Here is a 12,488-nt window from a genome sequence, read left to right as displayed (position 1 = left end):
GACGCAATGTCCACTCTTTCTGTAAGTTGGCGAGTGGGTGGGTGTGTGCGTGTTTTTTTAATCGCTGGGAAGGGGAACGCGAGAAATACGAGAGGTTTTTTTTTTTTTTTTTTTGAGGTGGCCTTGGCTCGCTCCGGTCGCCTGATGTTTCTAACGGATTTTAAAGGTTGTTCGTCGCGCGGTGGGTTCGGCACGCGGTGGATTTCAGCCTGTGGACCGACGCGAGAGCTTCGCCTTGCATATCGCATCCCGGTGAGTGCACACATTTGTTAGTACAGTGTAAATGTACAAGCCAGGGCGCTAGGACATTATACATCACCACCGCCAAAGCCTTGATATTTCTATTCGCGACGTTTAAATCATGTTCTTACCTTTGACGCTTCTGCGCATCCTTGAGCCACTGCCAGTTGCAATCTAACTGATCATTTATGCCGTACGCCTGTCGGTAGGGGCTAATAATGTGGAAATATGTCCAAGTTCCGCCCCAACATCTGTCCATCTATCCATCCTCGCGACTACCTCGATCAGCCTGTCGCTGTTGATGGCTCTTACGTCACCAATCTCCCATCAGAAACTCATCGGGCTCAAAGAAGCCAAGATTGCTCCCGCTGTAGGGCACGAGCCTCGTTTTCTTAAAACGCTACTGTTTTCCGCGATTTTTGCGGGTTAACAACAGATCTCTTTCGGTCTCCTACAGCAAGAAGGGTACAATCATAATTAGCCTGTCATCTTGAGATGGAAAGAGATTTCTGTGCGTTTTCTAACAGGCATCAACTTTGATTAAATCGTATTTTCTACATCTAATGATAGTAATGACTGTTAGATTTATTATTTTATATTTTGATCGATTTAGTTGATTCTTATTTTCATCGTGAAAATCGCATTAGAGCACATTTGTAGATTCAATTCGTGCACTCGTGACAGTTTCTGTCCCATGGAAATCCACTCGCACTCTCCCGAAATGAATGCCTCTATTGGATTATTAGCTCTATCATAATAAGACTTTAAAGTCAGTGTTTTCCCCCTTCGTTTATGTTTGGAGCAGTTCTTGCAGCATTTCATATGATATGTAACATCGTCATTAAGTTCCCTTCAATGTATTTAAGTGCCCTAAAAAGATTTAAGACAGCTTTACAGTACTAAACATATTCTTATAAGTGTTTACAAAAACAGCAAGTAAATTAGTACATCTTAAATATGTTGCTCACTGTAAGTTCACTGTAACATTTACAGTTATTGTAAGGGTAAACAAAATAATATGATGCCTCAAAAAAGAAAAAGAAAAAATCCAGATCCTGCTGGGTTTCATCTCATTCTCCAAAAACCCAGACGAGTCTATTTAGGCATGGTGAATTATCCAGCTGTGCTCATATAATTTTATATTAATAACAATACAAATAATTACAGGCTTTTCCATGTGTTATAGAACTGAATCAACACATAATAATGTCTCACTTGAGCTAAATGATGACACTGTTGTCTTTTAGAGCTGCTTTAATGCAGAATCTGAATTGCCTCCATTGTTTAGTTTCCATAATAGAATGTACTTTTTTTCCTGTTGATCTCTGTACAGCTGCTTTGACACAGCTTGTACTGTATAAAGAGCTACGGAAATAAACTTGACTTAAAATAGTAGATGCATCTTGAAAAAAATAACAAAGCAACCCATTTATTTATGCAATTTATATTTCTATTATTATGTGCCAGCACAAATCATTGGCAACACAAATTTTGGTAGTGAGCATTAGTTAGTGTTGACAGCTTGGCGTATGCTAGTGTGTGTGTGTGTGTGTGTGTTTGTTTTATGTGTGTTTTGGGAATTGTTATCCATATATAATGTATAAATGTTTGTGTGTACCTATCATCTTATTCGGTGTAGAACATCGTATTCTTTTGTAAAAGGCCATGCCTGAAGGTATGCCATGCAAGCACAAGCGTAAAGCTCAAGATGCAATGCCAACGCACTTTGAAAGGTTCGCGTGGCATCTGAACTGTGCCATTTTCAGCCTTACAGTTCTAGTTAGAGCTCCAATGGGAGAAATACTTGTGTTTGTCTTTCCCTCGTAAGTTCTGTGTTTCTTTTTTTTTTTTTAACTGAATGACTGGAGGTGATGTGAGCATTTAAGTATATTGTGTGAAAAAGGAAAATAAAATGAATCGTCCTGCACTTAATGCATTTGGAAATCTGTTTACATTATTAAATTACCAGCCTAAAGTATTTAAGTTCTTATCATAGATGGGATTATGTACTGTATATTATAGTATCTGTATGTTCATGTGCTGATACTTTATAATGACTGACAGCAAATAGATTTGAAAATACCCTCAAATTTATACGCTTTTCAGTCTGATCTTCTATTTGCTATAGATTAAAATGGCCCTATTTGCATTAAAATACCAGGACATGCTATAACGCACATTATATGTTGTGGAAGTATGTCTCAATATGAGGCTGTCTGCTTAAGGGATCGCAGACGGATGGTACAAGACTGGAACTGAAAAACCGAGGGAGATTTGAGGTGATAGTCTTTGAAGTACTTATTTTTTTTATGTGTAGCATGTCACATCACATCAACAAATTATGATCCAAATTGCCCACACGCTACACGAGGCGGGATGCCGTCATATGTGTCCGCAGATATGTATGGCGAGATCTGAAGGTTTATAAACAATAACATAGCACGCTGTCGCTGTTGTATTTTTGAGTAGATGTACTCTAGACTGTCAAAATGTCAAAAAAAAGTGTGTAAAAAAAAAAAAAAAAGGATTTGATCATACTGTTGTCGTGTGTGTGTGTGTACATGAATTATAATCCCAGACTGTGCATTTCAGGCATGTAAATAGTCACATTAAAAAAGAAACATTTACAAGCAATTACACCATTCTTTTTAAAAAATCTGCGTTATGTTTTATGCAAATGTCTGCATTTCAAGTATTCTTTTTTTTAATAATCATGTATTTCACAAAACCAGCAGGCAAGATAAATACCAATTACACGATCCAGCGTATTTCCAGCAACATATCTCCCCCGTGGGGGTTACAGAAATAGGTTTGCTCTGTAAATCTTGTGAAAGTATTATACCTCGCATGTGATGCACACGTATTGATTATGCTTCCAAAATCTTGTTCTTGTCTTGTAGGTGATGTTGCTGTTCTGCAAATAGGACGATATTGCAGTCCACGGGTCAGAGGTCAGCAAAACTTGCATTTCGAATACCACTTTTAAATAATTCTCATTTGTTTACAACGAATGAAGCTGTTCAGCTATTGATAGTGATGATCGTATGGGTATTAACGTCAGTATTGCTAAAATTATAACTGTTCACCTCAACACGGCTATCCAAATAGCGGTAATAATACTCCAGACCGGCTGTGTGGTGTAACCTTACATCTGCGATCATGATCAAAGCCATTTTACATGCCACTACTGCAATTATGTTTATTAAAATTATATTACTGGATCTCTACGATCACTTAAACGTTGAAGTATATATTTAGTATTACAATTACAGCTCTTGATCAGCTGTTGTTGTTGCTGATTTAGGAGCTTCTGATTAATTATTTTTTTAATGTCATATTGTGTATGTACATTAGTCTTTATTTATTTAATAAATGTTCGTTCAAATCGTTTGAATGTTTTGATATTTATTTAATAATGCAAATAAACAATAGTTGATGAAATTGTCTTTTTTGTATCATTTAAAGTTTGAAATAAAATCAGTTTTTAATTGTTAATAGGATGACAGTGTATTTAAAAAAATAAAAGAGACAGAGAGTGAGCAGGTTTTATATTAGTCAAGTCAGAAATCTTTTTTTTTTTTTATCACAATTATTCCTTCATAGAGATTTTCCTTTTGTCATAAAAGCAGGAGACACTTCTCAAACTGAGGAGATTTGAAGCTCTTGATAAAAAAAAACTATTTTATACTACATAAAACTTCCAGCTTCAATCAGCGACTGGGTCAAATGAATTTTGTACAGTCATTGACAGGCGAAAACTAAGAATATATAATAGAAAAAAATAATAAAGAGAAGGCTTTTACTGAGAAGAGTATCTTGAAATCCATCAGATAAGGCAGGGTAATTAAAATGTCACCTTTCTCTGGAGGAAGGAGGCCCATCACACTGCTTTACGTAACTCATTACTTTTGTACTTTCGCTAAATGCTGATCGCAAAACTTATTTGAGTTGAGAATCTGACACACAGTGGAATCTGTCGATTTTAGTTATTTTTCTTCCCTTAACTGTTTTCTAATAAGATGTTTAACAATTCAACTTTATTACAGATACAAAATAGCTGTACTTTTGCGAAATGTATTTTTTGTGTTTTTGTACTAGAAATTTAAAGACATAGTTCACCCAAATATGTGATTTTTTTTCAATAGTTGCTCTCCCTTAAGCGATTTCAAACCTTTGAGTTTCTTTCTTCGGTTGAACACATGAAAGAAAGCTAAAAAAAAAAAAAATCTGTAAACACTGACGTCAATACACTAAAAAAATTATGTTTGTTGTATGTTCAATTCTTGTGGGATTTTTTGGGACAACTTGATTGTTTTATGTTCAGTGTACTTAAATTTATTTCATTTTTTCATGTTTCTTTAACACAAATTGATTGTGTGAAACTCTTTTACTACGTACCCCCAAATGATGTTTGCTGTTTGTTCAAACTACTTATTTAAAATGAGCTAAAACAACACAATTCTTTCTTTTCTTTTTAAGGGGCAACTTATTTGTTTTATGTTCAGTTTACTTAAATTTGTAAAAACTAATAAGTTAACTTAATTAACTTTTTGTGGTTTTGCAACACAAATTGATTGTGTGGAACCCAGCATTTTCTACAGCGTAGTAGAAAAACAAAAGCTATGGGTTTTAGGTTTCCAACAATATTCAAAATAACCTATTCTGTGTTAAACAGAAGAAACTCAAAAAGGTTCGAAACAAGCAAAATATGAGTACATTGTGACAATGTTTTCATTATTTTAGGTGAACCATCTCTTAGAATATTATTTATTTACACTGTATAAAATGCTGGGTTCCACACAATCACTTTATGTTGTCCAAACGCAAATCAATTAAGTTAATTTAATGTAATTTTACAATTTTAACTGAATTGAACATAATTAAGATGCCTTTTTTTTTTTATTGTAAAAATCATTAAGATGTCTAAAAAAAAACTCAAAAATTGTTGTTTCAGCCCATTTTAAATAAGTAGTTTAAACTATCTCTTTGATTTCCATTATAAAAAAATGAGTAGGTTCCATATAGATTATGTTAACTTAATGTTTTTTTTACAATTTTAAGTGGATTGAACATAAAAAAATGAAGATGTTCCAAAGATTCCTTGATAATTGTGTTTTTTCAGCTCATTTTAAATACGTTTTTTGAATTATCTCTTTAATTATACTTTATTTACACTATAAAAAATGCTGGGTTTCACACAATCCTGTCATGCCTTCCAAACGCAAGTCAATTAAGTTAACTTAATGAATTTTACAATTTTAAGTGGATTGAACATAATATAATTACGATGTCCCAAAAAATCCCTCAATTACTGTTGTTTTCCGCTCATTTTAAATAAGATGTTTGAACTCTGTCTTTGATTATACTATGTTGTTTATGCTTTAAAAACAAAACTGGGTTCCAACACAATCCCTTCATATCGTTCAAACACAAATCAAGTATGTTAACTTAATGTTTTTTGTTTTTTTTTACTATTTTAAGTGGACTGAACATAAAACAACTGTTGTCCCAAAAAAAATCCTCAAGAATTGTTGTTCCAGCTCATTTTAAATTTGCTGTTTGAACTCTCTCTTTGATTATTCTTTATTTACACTGTTAAAAAAATGCTGGGTTTCACACAATCCATTTATGTCATCCAAACGCAAATCAAATAAGTTAACTTAACGGTTTTTACAATTTTAAGTAGACTGAACACAAAACAATCAAGTTGTCTCGCAAAAAAACTTGTGTTGTTTCACCTCATTTTAAATAAGTAGTTTGAACAAACAGCAAATATATTTTTAAGTTTAGTTTATTTAGTTTATTTCTTTTTATTTAGTCTGATATGCTATATTTGTATGTGTGCAACAAGTCACACGAATGAAAACCAATCTCTACGACATTGTAAGAATGACCGAATCAGTACGTAGTCACCTACAAGCTTTCTTCCAGCAGATTTTCATAGTCTATGCGACTGCATCTGGTTATTACCTCATAAACGTCTCTTCCTGCTCCGCTGCACCTCCACGTTCAGGAGGGGCTTCCGTTCCTCGATGCACCCCTCCAAAGCCGTGCGTTTCAGCAGGAGTTAAGTGACACATTTCACATTTCAAAATACCATCCTCCAACATGAGTCCCGCTGCCTGCCATACCACCTCTTTTGTTTTCTTTGACACATGCGGTCTTCTTCCAATTAGCATTTTTCAGCCATTAAAGAGGAGAGAGGAGTGCTGAAATGTTTTCCTGTTTCATTACCACTGACTGCACCTCTTTGATTGGTTGCAAAGGGAAATGTTCGGTAAAAACATCATTTTCCGCAGAAGAGAGTGGCCAGAAAAAAGCAGAAGAGATAAACTAGTGGAGTCATATTTAAGCATATAGGATTACGGGAAACGTCTCTCTCAGCATTTTATTGATTGGATGAATTGTTATAAAAAGTGAAAGAACAGTGCAAAGAGCGAGATGGGACACGAAAGCTGCGTGCAATGCGTGATTTATATTCAGTTGTTTTTTTTTTTTAAATGGATATTTTTCCCTCTTACCACATCTTGTCATTAAATAATACAGCAGCGCGGTTCTGTCGGATTTTATTTATTTATTTGTTTGTTTGTTTGCTCCCCAGGTCTTATTTTCAGGAAGATGCTGAACAATTTCGAGCGCTACCGGAATGAAAAAGGAAACATTTGGCTCTTTCATATACTTCCGAAGCGTAATTATTAAGATGTAACCGTTTTAGATCAAAGACATGCATGAGACGCCTTTGATAATGTATGGTTTTTAAGAGAAACAAAATAGGATGTTTTTTTTTTTTGTTTTTCCGCTTCAGTCAAACTCATAGCCTGAGGGTTTGAGTTAGAGAGCGATCTCTTCTCACTACTGATGCAACAAAGAGAAAAACAGCCCCCTAAAGCTGCTCAAGAGCGCTCTACTTCTGACGCTTACTGGAAATGTGTTTGTTTTTATAAAAGATCTAAAAGCATTAATAAGAACAACAAGAAATGTTTTCCTCTTTTTTTTTTTTCTCTCCATTGACCGGCTGAAATATCCCGCTCGATGCCGAGCTGTTATGATAACACGACCCATTCGAGACCATTCAAATAGATGTGTTTTTTTAACTAAAAATACATGGGGGGAAACTATCTTTGGAGTCTTTAGTAAAATGATCTGATAAACATAACCAGAAACATCTCGCCTAGCAAACGTAGGCCACATCTCGCAGCCAAAACCTGCCATTTGTGTTTACTTAAGCTGAGACGGCTGCCTATCAAAACACAATTCAGCAGTCAGGAGGTGTTTATGTAGGGGTTTTGGTTTATGTAACACCAACGAGACTCCGTATACGCACCATTTCAGTCCCAATGTCTCTCCCAAACTGAACACCTTCACTCTCTTAGCCAGAAATAATTCGATTCAGACACACAGCCCTATAAAGTCGGGCTTTCTTTGATCCGGGTGTTAGGTTTTCCTGCCTAACGCTGTGGCAGGAGGCTGAAGGGAGTCCGTGTCTTGCCGAAAGCCTCGTCTGGTTCTGGCTGGCCTTTGCTGAGGAGCAAATGATGACGATAGACTCAAGGCTAAATCAGCAAATCAGACCAATATGGCCCTGCTCCACCCTGAAACATCCAGCAAACGTTCACACACTGCACTTCTCTTCTCAATGAGAGAGTGCTTTTTGTGCCAGGTTACATGGTGGACATTTCCCTGCTTTTTTTCTCTTTCTTTGAGGTCTTGGTAAATAAATTCTTCCTTCATTCAATACTGCACTTAAGAACTTTTTTGAATAGGACAATTTTGAATATGGTACTTTATTTTTATTTATAAATAATTTATGTAATTATAGTAATTTATTTAATAAATGTTATGTGACTTAATGCACAATACTTTTTTAAATTAATTTTAATGTTTTATTTTTAGAAATGCATTCATTCATTTTCTTTTCGGCTTAGTGCCTTTATTAATCTGGGGTCACCACAGCAGAATAAACCGCCAATTTATCCAGCATATGTTTTATGCAGCGGATACCCTTCCAGCTGCAACCCATCTCTGGGAAACACCCACACACACACACACACACACACACACACACACTATGGACAATTTAGCTTACCCAATTCATCTATTGAGCATGTCTTTGAACTTGTGGGGGAAACCAGAGCACCTGGAGGAAACCCACGCCAACATGAGGAGAACATGCAAACTCCACACAGAAAGACCAACTAACCCAGCCAAGGCTCGAACCAGCGACCTTCTTGCTGTGAGGCGTTTGTGCTACCCAAAGCACCATCATGACACCCTTATTTTAGTAAATTAATATATAATCATTTGTATTATAGTATTTTAAATAAGTATTTTTTCAATAATGTGTCATTAATACCTTTACAATTTAAATTGAATAATACAATTTACAACATGAAAATGTTTGTTTAACAAAAACATTTATGTAATTATTTTTTTTATATATATTCTGAACATCTGAGCATTTATAAATGAATTATACATATCATTATAGAATTATAATTGGCAGTATAAATATAAAAAATAATAATACATAAATAACAACGATATATTTAAAATACATTGCAGGTAAATTATGCACAACACAAAATTGACAATGTAATATTTAAAATTTTGTATCATATATATAACAAATTTTGATTTGATGAATTATAAATGCAATTTGGAACATTATGTATTATACATAATTTAGTTTACAATATATATTTTTAAATGCAAATAATATGAAATAATTAGCATCTAAACATTGAAAATATTACATTAATAATCTCCCCCATATTTAATGTTTTCCTTAATGTCTGTTTAACAGAGATATTTTTTCAACACATTTCAAAACATAATAGTTTTAATAACTCATTTCTAATAACTGGTTTATTTTATCTTTGCCATGATGACAGTAAATAATATTTGACTAAATATTTTTCAAGACACTTAACTAGGTAGGTTAACTAGGCAAATTAGGGTAATTAATTAAACAAGTTATTATGGTTTGTTCTATGGACTATCAAGGAAAAAATTGCTTAAAGGGGCTAATAATTTTGTCCCTAAAACAAATTTTTTTTTTCTTTTTTTACTAAAAACTGCTTTTATTCTAGCCGAAATAAAACATGTAAGACTTTTTCCAGAAGACAAAATTATTATCAGACATACTGTGAAAATTTACTTGCTCTGTTAAACATAATTTAGGAAATATTTAAAACAAAGGGGGACTAATAATTTTGACTTCTAATTTATATATATATATATATATATATATATATATATATATATATATATATATATATATATATATATATATATGAAGAGTTCAGATGCAAAAGCCGCTAAATGCCATTTCTGCCAAAAATGAGATGATGTTATTGAGTAAATGCTTAGTAGAGTAAACTTACTAGATATTCATCAAATAGTTTTGTTTGAAATCATCTAAATCCCAGCGTCAGCGCATTCAGAATTAACAGTTTGTTGGCAAAAGCCGCTAAACGCCACTTTCTTTTCACAGCAAAAGCCGCTATATCCCAAGAACCAATCAGAAGTTTTCAATGTAGCAGTGAAATATGAAAAAAAAAAAATCCAAATCCCAAATATCAGAAATGACAATAGATTGTTAAGATTTAATTAATGTCAATGTTAATGTTATTGATTAATGCACTTGACAGATTTGATTCATTCATTTTACTTCTGCTTAGTCCCTGGTTTATTAGGGGTTACCACAGCAGAATGAACCGCCACTTACTTGACAGATGTATATATATATGTGTGTGTATATATATATATATATATATATATATATATATATATATATATATATATATATATATATGTATATATATATATGTGTATATATATGTGTGTGTGTGTGTGTGTGTGTGTGTGTGTGTGTGTGTGTGTGTGTGTGTATATATATATATATATATATATATATATATATATATCATTTTTTTAAGCAAGTAGTTATTGTATGTATATGTATGTCCTGCACACATTTACACATTTCTGACCTAATTGCTCAATCTTACTAAACTAATTAATCACAGCAGCCTAATCACAGTGACAAGGTTGGCTGGGTGACATTTCTCCAAAATCTCCATTTTTATTTTTTTTTCTTGTTTTTTTTTTTTCTTTCAGCCAGTCCCACATGATCCCCTTCGCTCTGTGTAACCACACTCATTGCGATATTTCCTCAAGGTTAACAGGTAGAACCGTTTGCAGTGCTTCGGCCCAAAGAAAGAGGGCCGCATTAATCAGAGAAAACGACAAAAGCAAATCTGTGACGACGGCCGCGTCGCCTGTAACGGCGGAGGAGGAGGATAACTTTATTAATCAACATCTCTTGATTAATTGTTATAAAGTGTCAGCCATAAATTTTCCTTCGATTTAATAATTCTCGCGGAAGACTTAACAATCTCCCTCGTGATTTGAGTTTTATTGAGGGCTGTACCGAGCGAGGTGCGCTGACATAAATAGCATCTCAGTGGCCAGTCTCCTCGTCACTGACAGATATGAAATACAATTATCAGTGTGATCTGTTTAAAAATTCATCATCAGCCTACTGTCTACAGAGGAAACGCACTCAATCTCCTGCTTTCTCGCCGTCTCTTATTCGTGTACACATACATATAGAGGGGTCAGAACTGATAAGCTGCTCTATCCATTTGAAAATTTCATTCTGTTTTTTTTAGTCCTCTGCCTCCAGCTTGTTAAGTTATTTTAACTGTGGATATTGTATTATGTGCTCTGCTGTGTCCCCCCCCTCCTCTCTTTATATTAAAACATAAATCACGGGATAATCAATCAGTAAATGACAATGCTGAGGCAAATCGCTGCTATCATTGTTCCCACACAGAATATCATTAATATGACTCTTATCAGAGATGAAACAGCCAAACACACTCAAAAGGACTTCACATATGGAGCGCAATCCATTTTTTAAAGTGACCTCATTTTAGCCATTCGTCTTTTTTAACCCCCTTTTTAATGCTGTGCTTCAAATAAGTGTGGTTCGCTTTGGACAGTCTTGCGTTCATCAGAAGATTAAGACATGTTTATGTGGTAATCTGAGGTGCATCTTAAAAATGTGACATTTAAAATAGTGTAAAACGAGATGAACTGGTGATGGATGTCTGTGTAATGTAGATTATGTTGAAATGTTATGGCTTATAGAATGAGCTGAATCAACACAGTTCTTGAGTTTTTTGGGGACAACTTAATTGTTTTATGTTTAATCTACTTAAATGTGTAAAAACAATTAAGCAAACTTGATTGATTTGTTTTGGCATAATATGAAGGAACTGTGGAATGCAGAATTTACAGTTTAGGTCTAGATTCGCATTTAAAAACATGATTTTTGCTGCTTGTTCAAACTACTTATTTAAAATGAGCTGAATCAACACAATTCTAGAAGTTTTTTTTTTTTTTTTGGGGGGGGGGGCAATGTAATTGTCATAATCAATCCACTTAAATTTGTAAAAAAAAAAAAAAAAAAAACTTTTTTAATCAATTTGTTTTGGGACAACAACATTTTTTACAGTTTAGAACTAGATACACTCAAAAAAGATTTTACCGCTTGTTCATGCTACATATTTAAAATGAGCTGAATCAACACAATTCTTGAGGTTTTTGTTTTGGGGGGGGGGGTAATTGTTTTATGTTCTATCTGCTTAAATTTGTAAAAAAAATAATAATAATAAATTAAGCTTACATAATATGTGTTGGCACAACATAAAGGAATCGTGGAATGCAGGAATTTTTTTATTTTTTTTTTTACAGTTTATATCTAGATATACACACACACACACACACACACACACACACACACACACACACACACACACACACACACACACACAAAATTTGCTTGTTCAAAGTACTAGCTTAATCAACACAATTCTTGAGGGTTTTTGACAATTTAATGGTTTTATGTTCAAGCTGAATCGATTTGTGTTAGGACAAAATAAAGGAATTGTGTTGAACCAAGCTTTTTTTTTAACAGTGTGCTGATAAAAAAATTCTGATATAATCTGATTCTGATTCTATTGTTCCTTTAGTCTTTGTCTAGAATGGCTAAACTAGGTAGTTTACTATTAATATATATTAGAAAATATAGTAATTGTGTATGTATTAATAAATAAGAGACCACTTAAAAATAATGAGTTTATCTAGATTTAATAAAACCTTTGGATTTATGAGTTATGGGTTTGAGTAAAATCATTATAATATAAATTGAATAAATAAATATAAATTTATTAAATAAATGT

At 33.6% G+C, this 12,488-nt stretch overlaps 1 protein-coding gene across 3 annotated transcripts in view; it reads right to left on the bottom strand.

Moving 5' to 3' along the window:
* The window catches only part of tshz1 (teashirt zinc finger homeobox 1), a 147,773-nt gene that overhangs the window by 46,961 nt on the left and 88,324 nt on the right, over nt 1–12,488 (bottom strand). Inside the window, exon 1 of one of the 3 annotated variants that reach the window (XM_087294059.2) lies at nt 372–534. The exons of the other annotated variants lie outside the window; for them this stretch is intronic. The gene's annotated coding sequence lies outside the window, so the exon portion shown is untranslated. Of the gene's footprint in view, nt 1–371; nt 535–12,488 lie in introns of those variants that run through there. 3 annotated transcript variants of the gene reach the window in all.

This window comes from Danio rerio, chromosome 19 (genome assembly GCF_052040795.2).
Source record: "Danio rerio strain M-AB ecotype USA chromosome 19, GRCz13ab, whole genome shotgun sequence".
NCBI lineage: Eukaryota > Metazoa > Chordata > Actinopteri > Cypriniformes > Danionidae > Danio > Danio rerio.
This window is presented reverse-complemented; position numbering and strand designations above follow the sequence as displayed.